This window comes from Eptesicus fuscus, chromosome 1 (assembly GCF_027574615.1).
Source record: "Eptesicus fuscus isolate TK198812 chromosome 1, DD_ASM_mEF_20220401, whole genome shotgun sequence".
NCBI lineage: Eukaryota > Metazoa > Chordata > Mammalia > Chiroptera > Vespertilionidae > Eptesicus > Eptesicus fuscus.
This window is the reverse complement of record NC_072473.1, coordinates 107,573,418-107,600,179: the sequence shown is the minus strand read 5'-3', so window position 1 is coordinate 107,600,179 and position 26,762 is coordinate 107,573,418. Positions and strand designations below refer to the sequence as shown.

General features: G+C 41.0%; 1 pseudogene; it reads right to left on the bottom strand.

The window, feature by feature from the left end:
• Positions 1–6,494: 6,494 nt before the first annotated feature.
• Positions 6,495–7,022, bottom strand: LOC114228903 (ferritin light chain-like; annotated as a pseudogene).
• Positions 7,023–26,762: the final 19,740 nt, after the last annotated feature.

The window sequence follows — 26,762 nt, the reverse complement described above, 5'->3', positions numbered from 1 at the left end:
ACATTTCAGACATTTTACCTGTACCCTTCTGCCAAATGAAAGTTTATGGAGAAAGAGCCAGTCTAGAACAGAAGGTCAAAGAACAGTAGACTATAAGCAACTTTTTCATTTTCTCAGTGCACTTAGAATAAGAACCGCACTCCTCCCTGTTGACTAGAGCTGGCCCTTGTCTGTCTCTCCACCTTCGTTTCCTTCCAGTCTACATTTTGTTTACTAGGCCACACTGGAAATGACCAGTATTTTCCCATCTTGGATACGTTAGATTTTCTGTTCCCACTGCTTTGAATGTTGTTTCCCTAGCTGTGGGCCAGCTAGTTCCCTCTCACCCAGGAGGCCTCAGCTGAAATAGCACCTCCTGGGAGAGGCCTTCACTGACCACCATTTGTTTCTTTGTTTATTTCTTAATTAGGTTAATTTTTTTTTGTCTACTTGTTTTTTGTCTGTCTCCATCACTAGACTGAAAACTTCTCAGGGCAAGGCTGTCTTATTCATATGAGAGATGTTGAACCTCATAGTAGTCTTCTCCCCTCCAGTGACTTTTGCCACACCTCACTGTTTATTTCCATCATAGCTCTACTCACAACTTGAAATGTTCTCTTTTTGTTTTCTTGTTTATGGTTTTACTCTCCCTACTAAATTGTGAGCATCATGAGGGCAGGGAGAAGGTCTGTCTTATTCCCCTTCTGTATTTTAGTACCCAGCACAGGCCTTGACACTGGATGAATGACAGAGCCCTAGTGTTTGTATATAGGAAAAAAACATCAGACACCTTCCTGAGTAAACACTGCCTGCTTGTAACTGTCCAGTTTAGAATTGCCATGGTGTTGGCTGTTGATTCCAAAGGTGTTTTAGTCTATTTGGGCTGCTATAACAAATTGCCATAGACTAGGTGGCTTATGAACAACAGAAACTTATTTCTCACAGGCTGGAGGTCCAAGGTCAACATGCTGATAGATTTGGTGTCTGGTGAGAAGCCTCTTCCTGATTCATAGACAGCTTCTTCTAGCTGTGTCCTCACATGGCAGAAGGGACAGGGGAGCTCTCCGCAGTTGCTTTTATAAGGGCACTAATCACATTCATGAGGGCTCCACTCCCATGATCTAGTCACTTCCCAAAGGCCTCACCTCCTAATAGCATCACATTGGGGGTTAAGATTTCTACATACAAATGGGGGAGAGGGAGATATAAACATTCAGTATATAGCAAAATAATAAGAAATGAGATGTTATCTTTCCTATCCCTGTAGTGCACTGAAATCATGGAGGACTTAGCACAGCTTTGGAATGGTATCATAGGAATGCTAAAGTACATAGCACATGTTTAGGAGATTGGACAACTATTTGTGTTACTTAGCAGCTGCAATGTCGAGAAACATTTTATGCCTTGTGGGCACTGAGACAGTACAAATAGTCTTTCATTTCTTAGCACTCTCCCAATTCTTTTTTTTTTTTTAATGAGAGCAAAGAATTAGTTGGGTTTTTTTTGACATTTTTTTTATTGAGGTATTATATGTGTACATATCTTACCATTGCCCCCCCACACTCATACATTCCCTCACCCCCCAGAGTTTTGCGTCCATTGGTTATGCTTATATGCATGCATACAAGTCCTTCGTTTGATTTCTTATCTCTCCCACCTCTCCCTAACTTTCCCCCTGTAATTTGAAAGTCTGTTTGATGCTTTACTGTCTCTGTATCTATCTTTTTGTTCATCAGTTTATAATGTTCTTTATTATCCATAAATGAGTGAGATCATGTGGTATTTTTCTTTCATTGACTGGCTTATTTCACTTAGCATAATGTTCTCCAATTCCATCCAGGTTGCTGCAAATGATGAGAATTCCTTCTTTTTTATGGCAGCATAGTATTCCATTGTGTAGATGTACCACAGTTTTCTGATCCAGTCATCTGCTGACGGGCACCTAGGCTGTTTCCAAATCTTACCTATTGTAAATTGCCAATTTTTAATTTTAAAAATCTTTTTCATATTACAAAAGTAGTAATGAAACCAAATAATATAATACAAGTTACATTGACTAGCTTAGAAATTCCAGGGGTTAACAGGAATTAAGTGTTAACTGCTATAAGTTGAAGCAAATTGCGAGGGTCCCAAATTTTGAAGGAGCTATGTTTTGAGGTGAAGCAGCCACTGAGAGTTGTGGTGGAATGGACCTGGCTAGGGATATTAAGAAATCAATGAGGCCAAGTAGGCAGAGAGAAAGCAAGTGCAATCCCCAACTTGCACCCCTCTGCCACTAACATGATTCTTGTCTTCCTCCCCTGCATGTGTCTTCTTGCCTTGGTAACTTGATTTTGTGCAGATATGTTTTATTTTATAGATACAATACAGTGTCATGCTCAAATAAGATTCTAAACTTAAATGTCTAGGGATGTGAAGCCACTACACATAGATGAAATAATTTAGTCTATAACCTGCCTTATAATTGCTGAGATGGTGGGGTTTATATAGAATCCAGCCTTGCTTGTGTCTTACTAGAACTTCTGCTTAAAAGTTAAAGTGTCAGAGTTCAGAGAGGATTCAGGAAGTGAGCTTGCAGATGAAATATACACTCAGCTGTTTTCATCTAGGGGGTAACCAACATCTCTTTTTTATTTTCTAAATATAATGACTCACAATTCCATTGGCACGGCTTATAAACAGTTGTATAGCTTGATCTAATACTTCTCAGGTGCTTAGACTCTTGGAATATTTCTTTCTCAAATTCCAATTAAGCCCGTGGGGATTATACAAAATTCTCTTCAAACACTTTGTTTGAAAATATCCGGATCATGGTTTTTCAACTCTGCATTTGATCAGGGTCTATTTGTTAGAGATAAAGAGAATGAAATCTTGGAAACCCTAAAGCTCTTAGGTCCAAATAGAACAAGCCTTGCCCTCCGTTCCCTCTACCCCTTTACCTGGGAATGCACACATCAGGATTACAGATTTTGTCTGTGCTGAAGTGAGCTGTTGCCCTGCTTCCCATAAGATTGAATCTCACTCTATTCTGCCTTTTCTAGGGAAAGGAAAGACAAGAGTGATGTAGCTATTGTTTTGTTGCCATCTAAGGAGGCTTTCATTTTATAACTGAGCACCATTTTAGGAATCCGAAAGAATGCAATTTGGCCTTGCAAAAATGTGTCAAGATTTATTCATTCATTTATTCAACAAATATTTATCAAGATTTTACAAGTGCCAGGAACTATGATAGATTCTGGGGATACAGCAATGAACAAATTAGACAAGGTCCCCACTCTGAAGATATTCTAATGAGACTCCTAACAGAAAAATGTATTTGTGAATATAAATTGAATAAAGCTGGTTGAACATTTGTTTGACCAGCCTAGTTCAGACCCTTATTATCTTAGGAATATTACGCTATCCTTCCAATTAAGTTTCTTTTTTTTTTCTAATCCTTACCCAAGGATATTTTTTCCATTGATTTTTAGAGGGAGTGGAAGAGAGAGAGAAAGACAGAGAGAAATATCAATGTGAGAGAAACACATCGATTGGTTGCCTCCTGCATGAGCCCCGACCAGGGCCTGGGCCAGGAGGAACCTGCAACTGAGGTAAGTGCTCTTGATCTGAATGTGCTCTTGACCAGAATGTACTCTTGACTGGAATCAAAGCTCTTGACTGGAATTGAACCTCTTTGCTGGAATCGAACCTGGGACCCTTCAGCCCGCAGGCCGACACTCTATCCACTAAGCCAAACTGGTCAGGATCTAATTAAGTTTCAATCCTCTGCAGGATAATCTTCACAGCATACCCAGAGTTAGAATTTGTATAAATGTATAATTGAAAATATGTATTAATATAACATATGAATATTATAAAAACCAAAGAATTCAGAATCAAATATCACATAATGACAAACTACAGTTCCCCTATCCACCTTTTTCTACACCCTAATTCTGTTCCACAGAAGCAACCACTTAAATACTTTTAGCTGTTTCTTCTAATAATTATAACTGAGTTTCTTTACAGTATGATTTTACTGGTATTCTTAGATTCATCAGTTTCAGACATCACCTATTGACTTTTTGTTAGGCTAGAAAATTACCAAATAGATGAAAATCTAACCATCTGACACTATATAGTTGTATTGTAATTATAGTTTAAAATAAAACAAGTGTTGACACTATTACAATTATGTTAATATCATTTACTATAGAGTTGAGTAATATATTCTTTTTCTTGTAGTATATTTTTTTTCTGGAACTTCTAATTATGTTTTGTTTCATTTTCTTTCGCCTGAAGTTATCATCCACATACCCTAAATCTTCTCCATTAGATATTCCATCAAATCCTCTTTCCCCCTCCCCGACTCAGAAATCACCTTCTTAGGGTCTCCCATCTTCCTGCACCAATCTAAGCTGGTTGCTTTTCAGGTTTGCTGCACAGTTGTCATCCTGAAACTTCCCTACACCACTCTCCTAGGTGGGATCAAGTTTCCCAAATCCTATTGCTTCTCTAGTCTTGTTTTATTCCCTCGTTTTGCTAGAGTGCATCTTCCAGAAGTTTCTAGGAAAGAAGCATAAAAGACAATGCTTTTGATCCCTTGAATTTATTTCATTGAATTCATGGTTGAATATTATTTTCTGTCACATTTTTATGGCATTGCTCAATTATCTTCTAGCTAGTGTTGCTCTCGAGAAACTTGATACTGTTCTGATTCTCCTTTGTATCATATGTGACTAGTTTTTCAGCAGGTTTAAGAGTTTTTTTGTAATCCCTACTGTGTGATTCAGGATAAGGGTGAGAGTGGGGTGGATGTAGGGTCAGGTGGCAAGGGTATATGTCTAAAGCACAGTTCTGATCATTTAACTCTCTTTCTCAAAAGCCTTCATGTTACTCCCTTGCCCAGTGAAGCAAATCCGAACTTTTTAGCATGGCATTCAATGCCCTCCAGGATATGGCCTAATCTGCCTTTCCTGTTTTAGGGGGTAACTATCCCCAAGTTTTTACCTTCAGGCTAACTCAAGTAATTGACATTTCCTAAATGCAATCAATGCTTTTCACTTCCATTGTTTCTGCTGTGCATTGCTACTGGATCCTGCCCTCACCCCACCACACACAGCTAGAATGCCTTTCTCACTGAACTATACCTGTCAAAATCTCAGTACTCTTCAGCACCCCGAATGGCACCCCCCATTTAGAATAGATCTTATACTCATCATAACCTTTGGTACCTCTTTGGGTTCAGTTCTCACTTTCTTTCATGTATTGTAGTCATTGATGCACAGGTACTGTAATGAAAGCTCTTTGAGACAAATTTGACTAAGTGTAGTGTTTTGGCTCCAAAAGAACTTAGCACAGCATATGGCATATAGTAGATACAATGTTTGTGAAGTAAATAAGTCTGCTATTTGTGTAAATGTGGAAGAACACCATCACATTATAACAGCTTTATTTAGATACTAGAGGCCTGGTGCACAAAATTCGTGCACTCGGGGAGGGTTCTCTCAGCCCAGCCTGAGCCCTCTCACAGTCCAAGAGCCCTCAGGGGATGTCCCACACGGGAAGTGGGCCTAAGCCATCAATAGGACATCCTTAGCACTGCCGCAAAGGCAGGAGAGGCTCCTGCCACTGCCGGTGTGCTCACCAGCCTTGAGCCCGACTTCTGGCTAAGCGACACTCCCCCTATGGGAGCGCACTGACCACCAATGGAAATGCACTGACCACCAGGGGGCAGCTCCTGCATTGAGCGTCTGCCCCCTGGTGGTCAATGCACATCATAGTGACTGGTCAATTTGCATATTAGCCTTTTATTATATAGGATAACTCTCATACCAGACAATTCACCCACTTAAAGTGTACAGTTCAATGGTATTTATCTTTAATTTAATATTCACAGAATTAAGAAACCATCACCACAGTCAGTTTTAGAACATTTTCATCACCCCAAAAGGAAAGTTGGTAGCCATTTAGCAGACACTCCCCATTTCCTCCCAAACCCCCAGTGTGAGGCAAACACCTACATTCTGTTTCTATAGATTAGCTTATTTTGGATATTTCATGCAAATGGAACCATAAATATGTTTTTCACAACTGGTTTCTTTCTTTCTTTCTTTTTTATTTTTTTTTAAATATATTTTATTGATTTTTTACAGAGAGGAAGGGAGAGGGATAGAGAGCTAGAAACATCGATGTGAGAGAAACATCGACCAGCTGCCTCCTGCACACCCCCTACCGGGGATGTGCCCGCAACCAATGTACGTGCCCTTGACCGGAATCGAACCTGGGACCTTTCAGTCCGCAGACCGACGCTCTATCCACTGAGCCAAACCAGTTTCGGCATCTTTCTTTCTTTTTCTTTTTGTCTGCAAAAAGCTTTATTGTTTCATTTGGTCCAATGCATGGGAGAGGGCTCCAGGATGGTTAAAAGAATGGCTAGTAGTTTCGGGAAGAGGCTCAGGTAAAAGCCAGAGACACAAGGATGCGGGGGGGGGGGAGGGGGCAGGCTCTGAAAGGTTTCTGGGCTCCAAAGGCTCCTAGTTGTGCTTGAGGGTGAGCCTTTTGAAGAGATACTCACCAAGCCCAGCCTGGGGGCCGGCCAGCCTGTGGATGTTAGTCAGGTGGTCGCCCATCTTCTTGATCAGTTTCACCTCCTCATCCAGGAAGCGGTTCTCCAGGAAGTCGCAGACATGAGGGTCTGCACAGGTAGAAGCCAGGGCATGCAGCTCCAAAAGGGCCTGGTTCAGGCTCTTCTCCAAGGCCAGGGTGGCTTCCATGGTGTCCTGAGTTTTGGCCCAGTCATCCTGGGAAGGTTTCTGCATGTCCTGGAAGAGAATGCGGCCGCCTCACTTGTTTTGCAACTTTAAGAAATGCCCCGCACCCTCGTGCTTCTTTTCCGCAAACTTGCAGAAGAAGTGGCCCACACCCTCCAGAGCCACATAGTCGTGGTCGAAATAGTAGCCCCAAGAGAGGTAGGTGGAGGAGGCCCGCAGATGCAGGTTGGCCAGGCGATTGACTGCAGCCTTCACCTCGGTGGAATAATTCTGACGAATTTGGGAGCTCATGGTTGTTCAGCAATGAGGAGTTAAGGTAGAAGAAAACCCGGTGTGTTGACTGGTCCCAGAGGTGGTTCTGAAGGTGGTGACAGGATGAGATGCAGGAGAGTGACCAGAGGCTGGAAGAACGAGCGTCCCTGGGTCTGTTCCATCCAAACACTGTTGAAGCAAGAGACAGATCTGGGACCTCTGAGTGTGCTGCCCACAACTGGTTTCTTTCACTTAGCATGTTTTCAGGTTAATCTATATTATACCATGTATCAGTACTTCATTCCTTTTCATTGAAAAAAATATTCCATTGTATGAACATACCACATTTTATTTATCCATTCATCAGTCAAATGACATTTAGTGGTTTTCCCCCCCACTTTTTGGCTATTATGAATAATGTTGCTACAAACATTTTTTCTGGTGGACATCTCTCCTGCTTGGACATGTTTTCTGAAATATGTAGTGTTATAAGCATTTTCTCTTAGTTTGGGGCAGGCAGATGGTGCCTGCTGACTCAAGATGAGATGAACCCCCTTCCACCTGACCAACTTGTGCCCTCCCCCCCACTTGACCAACTTGCACACCCACACCTTGACCCTATATGGCATACTTTTACCTTATATAAGAGAACCTAACTAAACCCTTGGGGCTGACACTGACACAATGGTCTCAGCCCGCTGTGAGAGAATGCAATAAAATGTCTTAAACTCTCACAGAGTCTCTTGTCCTAGCTCCTTTTGGTACAGACCTAACAGTAGCTTTGTAGCAAGTTTTGATACTGGGAAGTGTGAGTCTTCCAACTTTCTTCTTTTTACAGTATTGTTTTGGCTATTTGGGACCCATTGTCATTCCATATGAATTTGAGAATGGGCTTTGCTATTTCTACAAACAAGGCAGTTGGACATTTGGCAAGGATTACATTGAATTTGTAGATTGGTTGGGGAGTACTGCCATCTTAAATATTATTACCATATTAAACCTTCTGCTCCATGAAAGTGGAATGTCTTTTCATTTATTTAGGTATTTTTTAATTTCTTTGTACAATTTTTTGTACTTTACAGAGTACAAGTTTTACACCTCTTTTATTAAATTTATTCCTAAGCATTTTATTTTTTATGCTATCATAAGTGGAACTCTTCTTAATTTTATTTTCAGATTATTACTGTAAACTCTTGAATAAGAGGTTAAAATTCACCTTGATCAGTCTGGCCAGTATTGCTCAGTGGTTAAGCATAGACCCATGAACCAGGAAGTCACCAGTTCACATCTCCAGGTTGTGGACTTGATCCCCAGTAGGGGTCATGTAGGAGGCAGCCCATTGATGTTTCTGTTTCTCTATCCCACTCCCTTCCTCTCTCTCTCTAAAATCAATGAAAACATTTTTTTTAAATCACCATGATCAAATTTTAGGTTTAAAATCAAAGGGTGTTAATATTTTTAGGTTGTTGTTTTCAATGGTCCCAATGTTTTACAATGGTCTTCATGGAAATAAAGTTTAAAATTTATCCCATTAAAAATTATTCCATTAGCATTTTCGGTAATGTAGAAACAATTGACTTCACTAATGGATGTAATACTATCATAAAAATTTCAAGCTAATCCCATCCTATCTGAGAAAAGTTAATGTGAAAACTGCTTACTTTGGTTCTTCCAGAAACTTGTTGGATAATAGTGAAAGTATTTAATATTCTTCTTGGATGAGTGGGTAGTACTATATAGTTCCTTGTCTAAAGGACATGGAAAATTCTTGGGTGCTGGTATTAACCTCCTACTTTCTTTATATCTCCTTTTCCCCCCCATTGACCTTCCCCCAGCCTCCCTACCCCTGTCGCATGCCCTCATCCCACCCACCCCAGTGTCTTGTGTCCATTGGTTGTGCTTATATGCATGCATACAAGTCCTTTGGTTGATCTCTTTCACCCCTCCCCAACACTCCTCAGCCTTCACGCTGTAATTTGACAGTCTGTTCCATGCTTTACTGCCTCTGTATCTATCTTTTTGTTCATCAGGTTATAATGTTCTTTATTTTCCATAAATGAGTGAGATCATGTGGTATTTTTCTTTCATTGCCTGGCTTATTTCACTTAACATAGTGATCTCCAGGTCCATCCATGCTGCTGCAAATGGTAAGAATTCCTTCTTTTTTATAGCAGCTTAGTATTCCATTGTGTAGATGTACCACTGTTTTATAATCCACTCATCTGCTGATGGGCATTTAGGCTGTTCCCAAACCTTAGCTTTGGTGAATTGTGCTGCTATGAACATAGGGGTGCATATCTCCTTTCTGATTGGTGTTTCTAGTTTCTTGGGATATATTCCTGGAAGTGGGATTACTAGGTCAAATGGGAGTTCTATTTTTAGTTTTTTTGAGGAAGCTCCATACTGTTCTCCGCATCCTCGCCAGCACTTGTCGTTTGTTGATTTGTTGATGATTGCCATTCTGACAGGTGTGAGATGGTACCGCATAGTCGTTTTGATTTGCATCTCTCTGATGATTAGTGACTTTTGAGCATGTTTTCATATGCCTTTTGGCCTTCCTTCTGTCTTCTTTTGAAAAGATTCTATTTAGGTCCATTGCCCATTTTTTATTGGATCATTTATCTTCCTTTTATTAAGTTGTATGAGTTCCCTGTAGATGTTGGAGATTAAACCTTTATCAGTGATAACATTTGCAAATATGTGCTCCCACACAGTGCTTTCTTGTTGTTTTGTTGATGTTTCTTTTGCTGTGCAAAAGCTTTTTATTTTGATGAAGTCTCATTTGTTTATTTTCTCTTTTGCTTCCATTGCCCTAGGAGCAGTATCGGTGAAGAAATTGCTTTGGCATATTTCTGAGATTTCGCTACCTGTGGATTCCTCTAGTATTTTTATGGTTTCCCATCTTATGTTTAAGTCCTTTATCCACTTTGAGTTTATTTTTGTGTATGGTGTAAGTTTGTGATCTAGTTTCATTTTTTTGCATGTATCTGTCCAATTTTCCCAACACCATTTATTGAAGAGACTGTCTTGACTCCATTGTATGTTCATGCCTCCTTTGTCAAATATTAATTGAGCATAGTGATTTGGGTTGATTTCTGGGTTCTCTATTCTATTCCATTGGTCTATATGTCTGTTCTTGTGCCAGTACCAGGCTGTTTTGAGAATAGGGGCTTTGTAATACAGCTTGATAGTTGGTACTGAGATCCCACTTACTTTCTTCTCCTTTCTCAGGATTGCTGTGGATATTCGGGGTCTTTTTTTATTCCAGATGAATTTTTGGAGAGTTCTTTCTAGGTCTGTGAAATATGCCATTGGTATTTTAATGAGGAGTGCATTGAATCTATAGATTGCTTTGGGTAGTATGTACATTTTAATGATGTTGATTCTACCAATCCATGAACACAGTATGTTCTTCCATCTGTTTACGTCTTCCTCTATCTCTTTTTTCAGTGTCCTGTAGTTTTCCATGTATAGGCCTTTTACCTCCTTAGTTAAGTTTATTCCTAGGTATCTTAATTTTTTTGGTACGATGGTAAATGGGATTGCTTTTTTAGTCTCTCTTTCTGTAAGTTCACTATTGGTGTATAGAAATGCCATAGATTTCTTGGCGTTAATTTTATATCCTCCTACATTGCCGAATTCATTTATTAAGTCTAATAGTTTCTTGATGGCGTCTTTAAGGTTTTTTATGTACAATATCATGTCATCTGCGAATAAGAATAGCTTTACTTCTTTTCCAATTTGGATGCCTTTTATTTCTTCTTCTTGTCTCCCCAAAGCCACAGAATATACATTCTTCTCAAGTGCACATGGGTCATTTTCAAAGATGGACAATATATTGGGTCACAGGCAAATTCTCTTCAAATTCAAGAAGATAGAAATCATATCAAGCATCTTCTCACATCACAGTGGCATAAAACTGGAAATCAACTACAATAAAAACACTCCAAAAACTCAAACACATGGAGACTAAATAGCATGATATTAAGCAATGACTGGGTTACCAGAGAGATCAAAGAAGAAATGAAAAGCATCATGGCAACAAACGACAATGAAAACACAACAATCCAAAATCTATGGGACACAGCGAAAGCAGTCTTGAGAGGGAAGTTCATAACTCTACAAGCCTACTGCAAAAAACAAGAAACAATGGCAATAAATTACCTAACCCTACAACTCAAAGAGTTAGAAAGAGAGCAACAAGAAAAGCCCAGTGTAAGCAGAAGAAAGGAAATAATAAAGATCAGAGTGGAGATAAACGACATAGAGACCAAAAAAACAATACAAAAGATCAACAAAACCAAGAGCTGGTTTGATGAACCTCTAGCCAGACTCACCAAGAAGCAAAGAGAGAGGACCCAAATAAACAAAATCAGAAATGAAAGAGGAGAAATAACAACAGACCCCACCGAAATACAAAGGATTGTTAAAAAATACTATGAACAACTCTATTCCAACAAAATGGACAACCTGGAGGAAATGGACATATTCCTAGAAAAATACAACCTTCCAAAACTCAATCAGGAAGAATCTAAACATCTCAACAGGCCAATAACTATGGAAGAAATTGAAGCAGTCATCAAAAAGCTTCCAGCAAACAAAAGCCCAGGGCCAGATGGCTTCACAGGAGAGTGTTACCAAACATTCAAGGAAGAACTAAAACCTATCCTCCTCAGACTATTCCAAAAAATTCAAGAGGAAGGAACACTTCCAAGATCGTTCTATGAAGCCAGCATCACCCTAATTCCAAAACCAGATAAAGACAACACAATGAAAGAGAATTACAGGCCAATATCCCTCATGAACATAGATGCCAAAATCCTCAACAAAATTCTAGCAAATTGGATCCAGCAGTACATCAGAAAGATCATACACCATGACCAATTAGGATTTATCCCAGAGATGCAAGGATGGTACAATATCCACAAATCAATAAACTTGATACATCACATAAACAAATTGAGAGATAAAAATCACATAGTCATATCAATTGATGCAGAAAAGGCATTTGACAAAATCCAACACCCTTTCTTGATAAAAACTCTCAGCAAGGTGGGAATAGAAGGATCATACCTCAACATAATAAAAGCCATATATGATAAACCCACAGCCAACATCATACTCAATGGGCAAAAACTAAAACCATTTCCCCTAAGAACAGGAACAAGACAGGGATGTTCATTCTCACCACTCCTGTTCGACATAGTACTGGAAGTATTAGCCATTGCAATTAAACCTCTTACTTTCTTTAATGAACTGAGAATCTGATCCAATGGATGAATATTTTCTCAAATATCAAGATAAGACTTAGCTGTTAAACCTCTGGATGGTGCCCTAACTGGTTTGGCTCAGTGGATAGAGCGTTGGCCTGCAGATCAAGGGTCCCAGGTTCAATTCTGGTCAAGGGCATGCAGGCACATCCCCAGTGGGAGGTGTGCAGGAAGCAGCTGATTGATGTTTTTCTCTCATCAATGTTTCTAACTCTCTCTCCCTCTCCTTTCCTCTCTGTAAAAAATCAATAAAATATATATATATTTTAAAAAGCTCTGGATGAATTTTGTTTTTTGCATTAGACATAAATTCACACCAACCCTTCACCTACAGAGGTTAGTTTGTTTATTTCTTCACCATTCAGGCCTTGAAACTTCATAGCTAGCATACTCTCCTCTCTTTAGATTGCTGACTCCCCTTCTTATGCGCTTAATTAAATAGTGAACAACTTTATCGAAATATCTAGTATAATTGGTCAGAACTTAAGTACAACATTGAATATTAATGTATTTGACTTGAAACAATGTCTTCTTTTGATCCTAAAAAAGGATTCCTTGCTAATAAGTGTTTTAAACTGTGTACTCAGATTTTGTGTCAACTTTAAAATATTTCATAGACTAGAGGCATTTGAGAAGTTGGAAGGAACATTACAAAGCCAGGGCAGTGGTCTGTGAGCCAAGTTCAGCCTGTAGACATGTTTTATTTGGCCCCTGTGGTATTTTAAAACTATTTAGATTAGTTGCCAACATTGAAAAATCATGCAGTTTCACATAAAAATCTGGATTTGAAAAGGGAACCCTCGTGCACTGTTGGTGGGAATGCAGACTGGTTCAGCCACTGTGGAAAACAGTATGGAGTTTACTCAAAACATTAAAAATGGACCTGCCTTTTGACCCAGAGATCCCATTTTTAGAAATATATCTGAAGAAACTGGAAACACTCATTTGAAAAAATATATGCACCCCAATGTCCATTTCAGCATTATTTACAACTAGAAGCCCGGTGCACGAAATTCGTGCACGGTGGGGGGTTGTCCCTCAGCCCAGCCTGCACCCTCTCCAATCTGGGACCCCTCGAGGGATGTCCGACTGCCCGTTTAGGCCTGATCCTATAGGCCTAAACAAGCAGTCAGACATCCCTCTCACAATCCAGGACTGCTGGCTCCCAACTGCTTGCCTGCCTGCCTTCCTGATTGCCCCTAACCACTTCTGCCTGCCAGCCTGATCACCCCCTAACGACTCCGCTGCCAGCCTGGTTGATGCTTACCTGCTCCCCTGCCAGCCTGTTTGCCCCCAACTTCCCTCCTCTGCCAGCCTGGTCACCCCTAACTGCCCTCTCCTGCATGGTTGATCACCTCCAACTGCCCTTCTCTGCCGGCCTGGTCACCCCTAACTGCCCTCCCCTGCAGGGTTGATCACCTCCAACTGCCCTCCCTTGCAAGCCTGGTCCCTCTCAACTGCCCTCCCTTGCAGGCCGGGTGCCTCCCAATTGCCCTCCCCTGCTGGCCATCTTGTAGTGGCCATCCTGTGTCCACATGGGGGCAGGATCTTTGACCACATGGGGGCAGCTATATTGTGTGTTGCAGTGATGATCAATCTGTATATTACTCTTTTATTAGATAGGATAGAGGCCTGGTGCATGGGTGGGGGCCAGCTGGTTTGCCCTGAAGGGTGTCCCGGATCAGGGTGGGGTTCCCTTGGGGCATGGGGTGGCCTGAGCGAGGGGCCTGTGGTGGTTTGCAGGCCGGCCAAGCCCCCTGGCAACCCAAGCAGAGGCCCTGGTATCTGGGATTTATTTTCCTTCTACAATTGAAACTTTGTAGCCTGGAGTGGAGCCTGCTGCTACCTCTGGGGTGGCAGCCATTTCTGTGGCAGTTAATTCACCTTCTACAATTGAAACTTCGTAGCCTTAAGCAGGTGAGCCCGGCCAGGGTGTGCGGAAAGCTTTGCTTCCCCTGTTGCCACCAGCAACCCTGGCCTGATCTCTCAAGCTCCATTCTGCCGCCGTTTGTTTGAATTTGTTTACCTTCTATAATTGAAACTTTGTAGCTTGAGTGGAGGCTTAGGCCTGTAACGGCTATGGAAAGCTTGGCTTCCTCTGTTACCTGGGAAACCTTGCTCTCTGTGGCTGTAGCCATCTTGGCTTGGGTTAATTTGCATACTTGCCCTGATTGGCTGGTGGGCATGGCTTATGTAGCGGAGTGATGGTTAATTTGCATATTACCATTTTATTAGAGAGGATAGCCAAGATTTGGAAGCAACCCAAGTGCCCATCAATAGATTAGTGGATAAAAAAGCTGTGGTACGTTTACACAATAGAATACTACTCAACTATAAAAAAGAAGGAAATCTTACCTTTTGCAACACTATGGGTGACCTGAAGATTATTATGCTAAGTGAAATAAGGCAGTCAGAGAAAGATAAATACCATATGATCTCACTTATGTGTGGAATCTAATTAACAGAATAAACTTATGAACAAAATAGAAACAGAGGTATGGCTATATGGAACAGACTGACAGCTGTCAGAAGGGAAGGGGCTGGGGAGCTAGGTAAAAGATGTGACACGTGGACACAGACAACAGTATGGTGATAGCAATAAAAAAGGGGGTGGGGGAGATGGAGGTGGGCAAAGGAGAGATAAATAGGGATAGAGAGAATTGACTTTGGGTGGTGAGCACACAATGTAGTATGCAGATGGTGTTTTATTGAGTTGTATACTTGAAACCTGTATGGTTATATTAACTAGTGTCACCCCAATAAATTCAATAAAATTTAAAAATGTTTTTAAAAATCTGGATTTCTGGCTTATCCTGAAAAAAAAAAGGATAAGCCTAGCCATGTCATGGCCAGAATGCTGTATGGCACATAATGGTGCCATGCATGCTCCAATTTGTTAAAATCCTCCCTGCATTTCCCACCTGGCCCCAGGAAGCCTTGTGTCTGTGACTCCTGAGCTAATTCAATCTCCTCCTGAGGTTCAGAGAAATCATTACTGCTCAAAATTAGTCAACAGCTGATTAGTTATCATTTTCTCAATTTGTTTCAACTCAAATACCAAGAGTATTATTTGTAAACAAATAAAGTTAGGAAAGGGCCAATTATTCTAAATGTTCAAAGGCTTTTCTTGCCTGAATGGTGTTCTTATTGGTGAACTTAGACTTTTTAAATATAATTAACTGATAGGAGTTAAAAGAACCACAGCTAAATAAAGATCAATCACATCTAAAAACAATAAAATGTGCTCTGAATAATCATTTTTCAAAATCTATCTCTCAGTTTAACTCTCATTTCCTATTTAAATTTTTCTTTTGCCTGGCCAGTGGCTCCATGGCTGAGTGTCGACCTATAAACCAGGTGGTCATGGTTCAATTCCCAGTCAGGGCACATGCCTGGGTTGTGGGCTCAATCCCCATTAGGAGGTGTGCAAGAGGCAGCCGATCAATGATTCTCTCTCATCATTGATGTTTCTATCTCTCTCTCCCTCTCTCTTCCTCTCTCTTCCTCTCTGAAATAACTAAAATTATATATTTTAAAACATTTTATTTCAGTTCTCTTCTCTTCTTCTGAACCTCTATGATTTTATTTACCTAGCTAGGTAACAAGTTAGCACTTAATCATTCATTTATTCAGTAAATATTTATTTGAGCACTTGCTAGATGCCAAGTGCTGTTCTGGGCACTTTGGATAATACAGAGAAAAAGAAAAATTTTGTGTAGCTTCTATGCCAGAAGCAGAAAAAGATAATAAGTAAAGAAAACCAGTTCTAAAAAACAAAAAACAGAAAACCCAGTTCTGCTAATTAAAGGAACTCTCTCTATATATAAAACCCTAATATGCAAATAGACCAAACAGCGGAGCAACCAAACAACCGAACAACCAGTTGCTATGTCATGTGCTGACCATCAGGGGGCACGCGCGGAACATGGTGAGTGTTGGCCGTGGTGGGATGGTGGAGCAGGTGAGTGGGGGCACCAGACCAAGGTGGGGCGCTGGTCGCTGTCATCAGGGCGAACCTCTGGTGGTTACTGAAAATTCTTTGCTCCCGCATGCCAAGGTCCCACCTGGCACTTGCACCTGCTGCTGGCACTGGCGCCGCTCTCACCTGCTGCCAGCACTGGAGCTGCCACTTGCACCCGTTGCCAGTGCCTGGCACCGGCCCCAATCACTCAGTGCCATCAGCAGGTGCAAGTGGCAGCTGCCAGCCCCAATCACCCGTCAGGGCTTCTCCACCTCCCCCTGCTCCTGAGGGCGATCGGGGCTGGCGGCTGCCTCTCCCACCTGTTGCCAGTGACCGCCCCGCTCACACCCACTGCTGGCGCTGGAGCTGCCGTTCACATCCACTGCTGGCGCCGGCCCTGCTCACACCCACAGCTGGCGCTGGAGCCACCACTTGTACCAGCTGCCAGTGCCTGGCGCCGGTCTCAATCGTTTAGCACCATCAATGGGTGCGAGCGGCAGCTGCCAGCCCTGATCATTCCTCAGGGCTTCTCCACCTCACCTTGCTCCTGAGGGGCAATTGGGGCAACAGCCGCCACTCGCACCCACTGACGGCGCTGGTGCTGCCCGGCCACAATCGCTCTGCACCGTCAGGTGCCAGCGGGGCCAGTGCCCATCAGCTATGGTGGTGGGAGCGGGGCTGCCGGCAGACAGGGGACTGGGGGCCACAGTGGGTGGGGCTAGGCAGGGGCATGGAGGATGGGACCATCAGAGTCTTGCAGCCCACAGTTCCTTTCAATGTGCACAAATTCGTGCACTGGGCCCCTAGTCTATATATATAAAAGCCTAAGCAACTGAATGACTGGAATGACCAGTCGCTAAGATGCACACTGACCACAACGGGGCAGATGCTCAATGCAGGAGCTGCCCCCTGATGGTCAGTGCGTTCCCACAGCGGGAGCGCTGCTCAGCTGAGACCCATCCCGGTGGCCCATTCACTCCCTCAGTAGTCCTGCAGGTCCAATCTCTGGAGAACGGACCAGGCACCGATGTACCAGCGCCGCTGGCATGATCCCAACAGCGCTGTCAGCCTCCTGGAAGTCAGCCTCGGGCACTGCAGCTGCTTCCCCTCCCTAGATTCTCTGCAAGGAAGAAACAATATAAAAGCGGCAGCCAGGTGGCTCCTGATAACCAGTGCAAATGTCAGTAGGACGAATCTGGATCCTGGGCCGACAAGGGCGTCCCACAGCCTGCCTGGAGGTCTGATCGTGTCCTGGGCCCCCCTACCCCTCTCGGGAACCCCCCCATGCATGAATTCCCCATTGGTGGGGTTTCCATTATAGGATAATGTGAAGGTAACCTGGAATTGAATGTTATTTATATAGAGTGATTAGAGAAGAATACTTAATGACAAGGAACAACCATAGGAAGGTATGGGGGAAGATTGTTCCAGGCCAGGGGTGGGGAACCTTTTTTCTGCCAAGGGCCATTTGGATATTTATTACACCACTAGAGGCCCGGAGCATGAATTCGTGCACCAGTGAGGTCACTCAGCCTGGCCTGCAGGATCAGGCCAAAACCAGCTCTCTAGCATCCCCCAAGGGGTCCCAGATTGCGAGAGGGTGCAGGCCCAGCCGAGGAAACCCACTGATGCACAAATGAGACCGGGGAGGGACGTGGGAGGTTGGCCAGCCAGGGAGGGCTCCAGGGTGTGTCCAGGCAGTCTTGCTCAGTCCCAATCTGTCTTGCTCAGTCCTGATCGGCTGGACCCCAGCAGCAAGCTAACCTACCAGTCGGAGCATCTGCCCCCTGCACATTATAGCAAGTGGTTGAGCGTCCTTAGCATATCATTAGCATATTACACTTTGATTGGTTGAACGGCCGACTGGAAGACCGGACACTTAGCATATTAAGCTTTTATTATATAGGATTATTGGGCCATATAAAATTATCAACTTAATCTCCGATAAGGGTTTAATCTCTAACATTTACAGGGAACTCATACAACTTAATAAAAGGAAGATAAACAACTCAATCAAAAAATGGGCAACGGACCTAAATGGATACTTTTTGAAAGACAATATACAGAAGGCCAAAAAACATATGAAAACATGCTCAAAGTCACTAATCATCTGTGAAATGCAAATCAAAACGACAATGCGGTACCATTTCACACCTGTCAGAATGGTTATCATCAACAAATCAACAAATGACAAGTGCGGGGAAGATGTGGAGAAAAAGGAACCCTCATGCACTGCTGGTGGGAATGCAGACTGGTGTAGCCACTGTGGAGAACAGTATGGAGTTTCCTCAAAAAACTAAAAATGGAACTGCAATTTGACCCAGTGATTCCACTTTTAGGAATATATCCCAAGAAACTAGAAACACCAATCAGAAAGGATATATGCACCCCTATGTTCATAGCAGCACAATTCACCAAAGCTAAGGTTTGGGAACAGCCTAAATGCCCATCAGCAGATGAGTGGATTAAAAAACAGTGGTACATCTACACAATGGAATACTACGCTGCTGTAAAAAGGAAGGAACTCCTAGCATTTGCAACAGCATGGATGGACCTGGAGAGAATTATGCTAGGTGAAATAAGTCAGTCAGAGAAAGGTAAATATCACACGATCTCACTCATTTGTGAAATATAATGAACAACATAAACTGATGAACAAAAACAGATCCAGAGACAGAGAAGCATTAATCAGACCATCAAACCTCAGAGGGAAGGTAGGGGAGGGTGGGGGTAAGGGGGAGAGATCAACCAAAGGACTTGTATGCATGCATATAAGCCTAACCAATGGACACAGACACCGGGGGGGAGGGGTGAGGGCATGAGGGGGGGAGCAAAGGGGGGGTAAGGACACATATGTAATATTTTAATCAATAAAGAAAATTTAAAAAATCATAAAAATTATCAACTTAAAAATTAGCCTGCTATATTTGGTAAAACATTTAATTAAGTCACCCCTAATGGCTTGGCAGGGCCAGACCAAATGATTTCTCAGGCCTTCCTTATAGGGCCCAAGGGCCAGAAGTTGCCCATCCCTGTTCTAAGCAAAGAGAAAAGCAAGCACAATGGCCCTAAAGTGGAAATAAACTCAATATGTTCAGCCAGTGTCGCTGGAGCAAAGGAAAAGAGGAGGAGACTGGTAGGAGCTGAGATGGGGGAGGGGGGCATGCAGGGCCTTGTGGGTTGTAAGCCATAACAAAAATGTTTAGATTTTATTCTGCTTTAGAAGCCATTGGTGGGGTTTCCATTATATTGGCCATGCCTTCTATTTATTCTGAGTCTTCCATAGCAGACTGCACAGTGTTAGGCAGTGAATAAATATTAATTGATTATGATATGCCAATCTCTTCAAAGCAGGCTGTCACTATGAGAACCTGGTGTGGTAGGGTTAAGAACGCTCCATTTGCAAGAGATAATTTCCCTAGGATAACTCATGGGGAATAGAAGTAAGCTTGAGGAGTTCTTTAGTCTGCATCTTGTATGATGTCATGATAACTCTGTAATGCCTCTGTGGAGAAGAGAACAAACCTGCAACTCAGATCCTCAAATGAGAAAGGAGAAACTGTAACTGGATGTCATCAGTGTCTATCCTCTTGTGTATGAACGATGAAAACAGGTCTCCTCAAAGAGGAAGAGCAGTGGTTAGGTGGGGCTCAAGTGTTTGGCTGTGGACAAGCCTCTTATCCTGTGGCCCTTGGAGAACTGCAACTGACAGTGGTGGTGGTTGTTGTTGTGTGAAGGGGATTTGGCTCTGGAATCTGCTCAGACCTTTTGAAATAGTTTAGACAAAACTAGCAACAGAAGTAAGAGAAACCAGTGCTGGTCATATATGATTATTAAATAGTATCGAGTAAAAACCAAAGGTGTTCCACTGAGCTCCTTCTGGTTGCATTCTGTGAGTTCTAAACTTTCCATTCACTGATTTATTAAAAGTGACAAGGAGAAGGGAATCTTGCTGATCTATGATCAAAAATTCCTCTCAAACAATAATGTAAGTCAATGGCAAATCATGATCCAAATCCAATCTCTCTCTCTCTCTCTCTCTCTCTCTCTCTCTCTCTCTCTCTTTCTCTCTCTCTCTCTCTCTCTCTCTCTCTCTCTCTCTCTCTCTCTCTCCACACACACACACACACACACACACACACACACACACACACAAAATGGTGAGGAACACATATATGAAAAGAAGTCTGTCTATGCAAGCATAGAGGTCCGAGTACCTGGGCTTGGATATTAGTAACCCTTCTTAATAACTGTGTGACTGGCAAGTTGCTTAACCTCTCTGAACCTTTAGTTTCCTCATCTATGAAAAGTACTATACTATCCTATTTTATTTTATTTTATTTTATTTTAATATATTTTATTGATTTTTTACAGAGAGGAAGAGAGAGGGATAGAGAGTTAGAAACATCAATGAGAGAGAAACATCGATCAGCTGCCTCCTACACACCCCCTACTGGGGATGTGCCCGCAACCAAGGTACATGCCCTTGACCGGAATCGAACCTGGGACCCTTGAGTCCGCAGGCTGACGCTCTATCCACTGAGCCAAACCGGCTTCAGCCCTATTTTATTTTTTAATTTATCTTTATTGTTGAGAGTATTACAAGTGTCCCCCATTTCTCCCCCGTCCCTACTCCCCTCTACCCATCTCCTACCACCCCAGGCCTTCACCACTCTATTGTCTGTGTCCATGTGTTATGCATATTATCCTATTTTAAAAATATTTTTATTGATTTCAGAGAGGAAGGGAGAAAGAGAGAGAAACATCAATGATGATAGAGAATCACTGATCAGCTGCCTCCTGCATGCCCCCTACTGGGGATCAAGCCTGCAACCCAGGCATGTGTCCTGACTGGAATTGAACCATGACTCCCTGGTTCCTATTTTAAACCAGGGTTATTGTAAGGATTCAATGAGACTATACATATAAAGCTCTTAAAACAGTGCCAGGCAAAGAGTGATCAACAAACATTAACTATTTTTATTTATTTCTTAATTCCTGCATTGTTTGTAAAAGCACATAGAGCAGTTGACATTTGCACTGAATTGGCAGCAATTAACAATGTGTTTATCTGAGCTAAGAAATTTGAAGGGGGGAGACAGAAAAGAAAAAGTGACTCCTTAAACTGATGGTAATTTCAGTTGCTGCCTTCTACTTTGTGGCTGTCTTCAAAATGAGCTTTAAATTTTTTATTTTTTCTTAAATTACAGTTGACATACAATATTATATTAGTTTTAGGTATACAACCTAGTGATTAGATATTTATGTAATTTATGAAATGATCCCCTCCTGATAAGTCTAGTACCCATCTGACACCATACTAGTACATAGTTATTACAATATTATTGACTCTAGTCCCTATGCTGTCCTTTATAGAGAAGAACCTCTTACCCAATTCCCAAATATAGGCCTAATCTCAACGGAGAATGGCTCATACTCCTAAAACATTACAGTCTAGAAAACAAGTCAAGAATTTATTTGCCTCCATTTTTATTCCATTTTGCCAAAGCCATCAATCCATAAACAACATAAAGTGTCTAGCTCTTTAGAATTTAACAACTGTTAATATTCAGCTGACTCTAAGCTCAATTTAAACTCAGGCTGAGAGGAGCTGTGCATATTCATACCATAAGCATATATGGCAGAAGTCTGCCTGTGGCAATCTGGACTAAGAAAATAATTACATTCATGTGATTTAACCCTAAACAGAAAAAACCTCCCAAGCCTAAGTGGGCTCTACCTCAGTGGGTTTCTCTGGCTTCCCTCAGCACTCATAATTCTATAATCAGTGGCTTTCAGTTCTGAAGTAACAGAAAACGGCTCCGTATTACATTTAAATATTCTGAAAATGTATGTACTTTTGTCTTGAATTGCGTTGTCTTCAATGATATTGTTGGCGCTTAAACAGTGAACAACTGAAAAATTAATGGATGAAAAGTAATATTTAATTAACTTGCTCTTATCAAACACCATGTCCAACTGCTATATTTAGCAAATGAACTAACAGAGAAAGCTGCTGCAGAATTAGTCAGCACATCAGCCTGTTAAATATCAAAGAGCAGAGGAGGACTTTTGTCTCAGCCTTGAACCAGAGACTGAAAATGCATCTAATTTTAGCATTTCCAGAGGAGGATGAAAAGATGTGAAACACAATAATCAAGAAAAATGTCACGCACAGTCCAAGTACACATTCATCAGAGGAGAAATGCTGGGAGGGTGGCAGCAAGTAAGAGGTCTGCCTGGAAACCAGAATTCATCACAAGTGAATTCTTTAAAAGAATTTACCATTTAAAAAAAGCCAAGACTCTCATCTATACAAGAGGTCCAAGGGAGTAACACAGAGTATTGAGTAGGTGGCAGGTTGTTTTTTTTTTCTAGAAGCAGTTTCATGTGGTCTATGTTAGCATTTAAAGGCTCTAGAGTTTCATCAGTGCAATTGAAGGGAATGATTAAAGGAATAAACGAAACGCTTTCTTTTCAGGGTGAGTTTTTATTTTCTATTAGAAAAGCTCCTTTTATTTTGAGAGTGATATCCAGGTATAGGAGTGGGGCAGGGAAAGGAAGTAGGTGAGATGAGTAGTCCTTCAAGAGAGCCTAGCAACCCTAATATATTTAAAAGGTTTTATTGTATTATGAAGACATGGTGCACATTCTTAATAATGTGTAAAAAGAAAGAAATGTGAACTTTGATTTATTTTGATGTTCCAAGGCCCTGGAACAATGGTTGGCACATAGTAGGTCTCAAAAAATATTTGTTGAATAAATGAATGAATGGTTTCATGTCAAGATGGAGAAGTGAGTATATACATAATTCTCCCTGTACTATTTAAAACACATAGGGCCCGGCCAGAGTGGCTCAGTGCTTGAGCATTGACCTATGAACCAGGAGGTCATGGTTCGATTCCTGGTCAGAGCATATGCCTGGGTTGCAGGCTAGATCCCCAGTGTGGGGCGCACAGGAGGCAGCCGATCGAAGATTCTCGCTCATCATTGATGTTTCTATCTCTTTCTCCCTCTCTGTTCCTCTCTGAAATCAATAATATATTTTAAAAAATAAAACATATAGGAATTATTTATAAGGCCTTTAAAGATATAGTTGAAAGTACATAAACAATTGTGAGAGGAAAATAGGCATGAACCTAAACAGAGAGAGAAACTGACTAGTAAGTCACAAGTAGTTGGGGCCATGGCTTCAAGTCCATAGGGGAATGGAGCCATACTTTCCCAGTATGTGTAAGCCATCACCTAGGACCATGGTTTCTCCCTGGAAGCAGTGGCCGAAAGAGCTCTACTTATGTACCAGGATTGGGCCAGGATCTCCTGCTTGCCTTAGGTGGCAGCTGAAGCAGAGAACTCTAACTAACATGAGACCTACACCTGGGTTTTGCCGTGTGTGTATGTGCATTCTAACTGCTAACTATTGCAGATAGAAGCCCTGAGATGAGCTGCTAGTATCTTGAGGAGCCAGACCTGAGGCAACTGAGAAATCATTCCCACAGAGATGGGCATACCTAGAAAATCTATAGATTAACGCCCAAACAAAACTGTAAGATTTATGGGAAGTTAATCACCATAAAAAGTTGTCAACAGACCCAATATCTGAGGAAATGAAGATAGAACAATCTAAAAAGCACTTTCAAGCAAGCTTGTATAAAATTTTCAAAGATTATATTGTGTTTGCAAAACATGAAATAATATATATAGTATGCTACTTTTGTGTAAGAAAGAAAGGAAAATTCTTATATTTGTATCTGCTAATGTCTGCAGAATATATTTGACAGAAACAATAAACCATAAATTAAGAAAATGGATTGACTAAAGTGAGTGGGTGTGAGTGGGATTCAAAGGAGGGCAATGGGACTTCTATAAGTATATTTTTGTATATTTTGTCAGTTAATTACACTAATATTTTACATATTCAAAAAATAAAATTTAATTAATATGAGAAAAATTAAAATTCAATATAAACAAATAAATTAACTGCATACCACATTGAAAACATAAATATGCAGCAGAATAATTAGTCCAATAAATTTTGACACAGTATTTCCACTGTATACCCTCAAAGGGATACAGTATATAAGTAAAAATAGTTGCAAAGCAACCTTGAACATTTTAGTAGTTTTATTATTGGTAATATACTGCTGTAGTAATTCTGAAGGATTTTGTGCGTATCATTGGATTGACCAAATAAGTAAATATATTGTAAAATGAAATAAAAACTACTAGTACGTTATGGGGGATGGAGATGAAGAACCATGTGATGTTGGATTGGAAAATATCTATTAGTATGAACTCATGATTTAAATATATACATCTGTCTACTAAAAGGGCCTAAAATAAGGTGACCAGACCTCCCGCTTTTGGCGGGACAGCCCCGATTTTTAAAAAAGTTCCGATTTTTGGAAAGAATGCACGACAAGCTAGGGAACGGCGGGAGAACAGGAAGGGAATATATGGTTTTCGGCGGACATGTGGCTATTTAGCCAGGATATGAGTTTTATATTATTTTTGTTAATTTTATGTTAAACTTTAATAATAACAAATAATTGTTGAGAACTGATTATCGAGAACTGCTTATCAAAGTTCGCATTGTTGATCAGTTGTTAGAATTTGACCACCATTGTTTGGACTTAATGAACAATGGCATTTTTTGGGATTGGCAACGAGGAAAACATTTTGTAACTGTCTCTCAGACGATACACATCATACTGCGTGCTAGTAAGCTAGTTAAACAAGTGATGTCATTACAAATCAGCTATTCAGATAATTTAGGTAAGTTATTTATTTATTTATTTCATAAATACATAAATTTTCTTGAATTTAGCAGACAGTACTCGTATTATTTATATTTTATAGTGGCGGCAAAAAGTCTAGCGCTGGCCTTGAAAGTGACACTTACGACTTACATTACGGCAAATTCAGAGGAAAAATGATACAACTTAGTATTGTTATTATTTAGAAAGAAATATAGGATTAAAATAATTTTTAAAATATAGTTACTTTATAACAATCAAATTAATTTAATTTATAAACTAACAATAAAATATGTTCATGTAATTATGTACCTACTTACTGTGTTTTTAAGCAATATGTAGATAATAATTTATAATATAATTTTAAATTATTATTTTTAGATTTTTAACATAATGAGTAAGAAAAGAGGATGCAAATTCAACGATGATCTAAGAAGTGAATTTCCTTTTATTAAAAAAAACAAAAAAGATTACAATATAGACCAAATTTTTAATCAAGAACCACCCCGGGCCGAAACCGGTTTGGCTCAGTGGATAGAGCGTCGGCCTGCGGACTGAAGGGTCCCAGGTTCGATTCCGGTCAAGGGCATGTACCTTGGTTGTGGGCACATCCCCAGTGGGGAGTGTGCAAGAGGCAGCTGATCGATGTTTCTCTCTCATCGATGTTTCTAACTCTCTATCCCTCTCTCTTCCTCTCTGTAAAAAATCAATAAAATATATTTAAAAAAAAAACACCCCCCTTCCCCCCCCCCCCCCCCCCCCCCCCGGTCAATGGTGTCCCGCTTTACCAATGTTAAAACCTGGTCACCTTAGCCTAAAAGCAATGAGCACACAGCACCTAGATCTTGAACTGTATTACAAGCTTCTGGGAACAGACACTGGGATGGAATCTGAGGTATAAGATATTTACTAGGAATCAACAAAAGTGTAACAATGGTGGAGGATTGAGAATAAAAAGAAGATTCCAGGCCTGCAAAAGTTTCAGTCAACCTAGCAGAGAGTGTCCCACATCAAGTGAGAAGCTGGGCCTTTATACCCCTGTTTCACTAATCGCTGGATGTGAGCTGTCCCAGGAAGAGCATGCAACTAGGTGAAGTGGTTTTCCAGCTGAAGCAGGCCCTAAAGGAGCTGACAGCAGGAGGCTGTCCACTGACCACACTTCCCACATTTGGGCAGCAAGTCCTTTCCTATAGGGTGATCTGGATAGCACATCTCCATGTCTACTTCTGTTCCCACTAAAAGTAGCTAGATCTCCTAGGAGAAGCAGCTCATTCCATATCCAGGGCACAGAGAAAAACACTAAAGTGAGCCTGCAATATCTAGTTATATGATAAAGCAGGGAAATGCTCCAAAATTAATAGACTCGTGTAAAAAAGACACAGGAGCTAGCTAGAAGAGATCCCCACTAGCCAAATTTAGGATAATTTCAGCATCAAAATGAGTACAGACAGGAATGAATTATAATTCATTGAATAATAACAAAGAAACCATGGGTACATACTGATGTAGAAAAAAAGTTCAAAAATGGTGGGAGGAATGGGAAAGCTCTTATTTATAGGAAAATTCCAACTAGTAAATGTAGAAGAAATGACAGAAATAAAAAATCATTTTAGAACTACCATAGTAATAACTGATTCAGGCAAAAATTATCAATAGCTGCTAAAACTATCATGTTGAAGAGTAAAACATTCACATAGTCTCAAAATGTCGCTTCATAGATTTCTTATTAATTAATTACAAAGGTAAAAGGAAACCTTTGAATGGAAAAGTTTGGTAGAAACTACCTGAACCA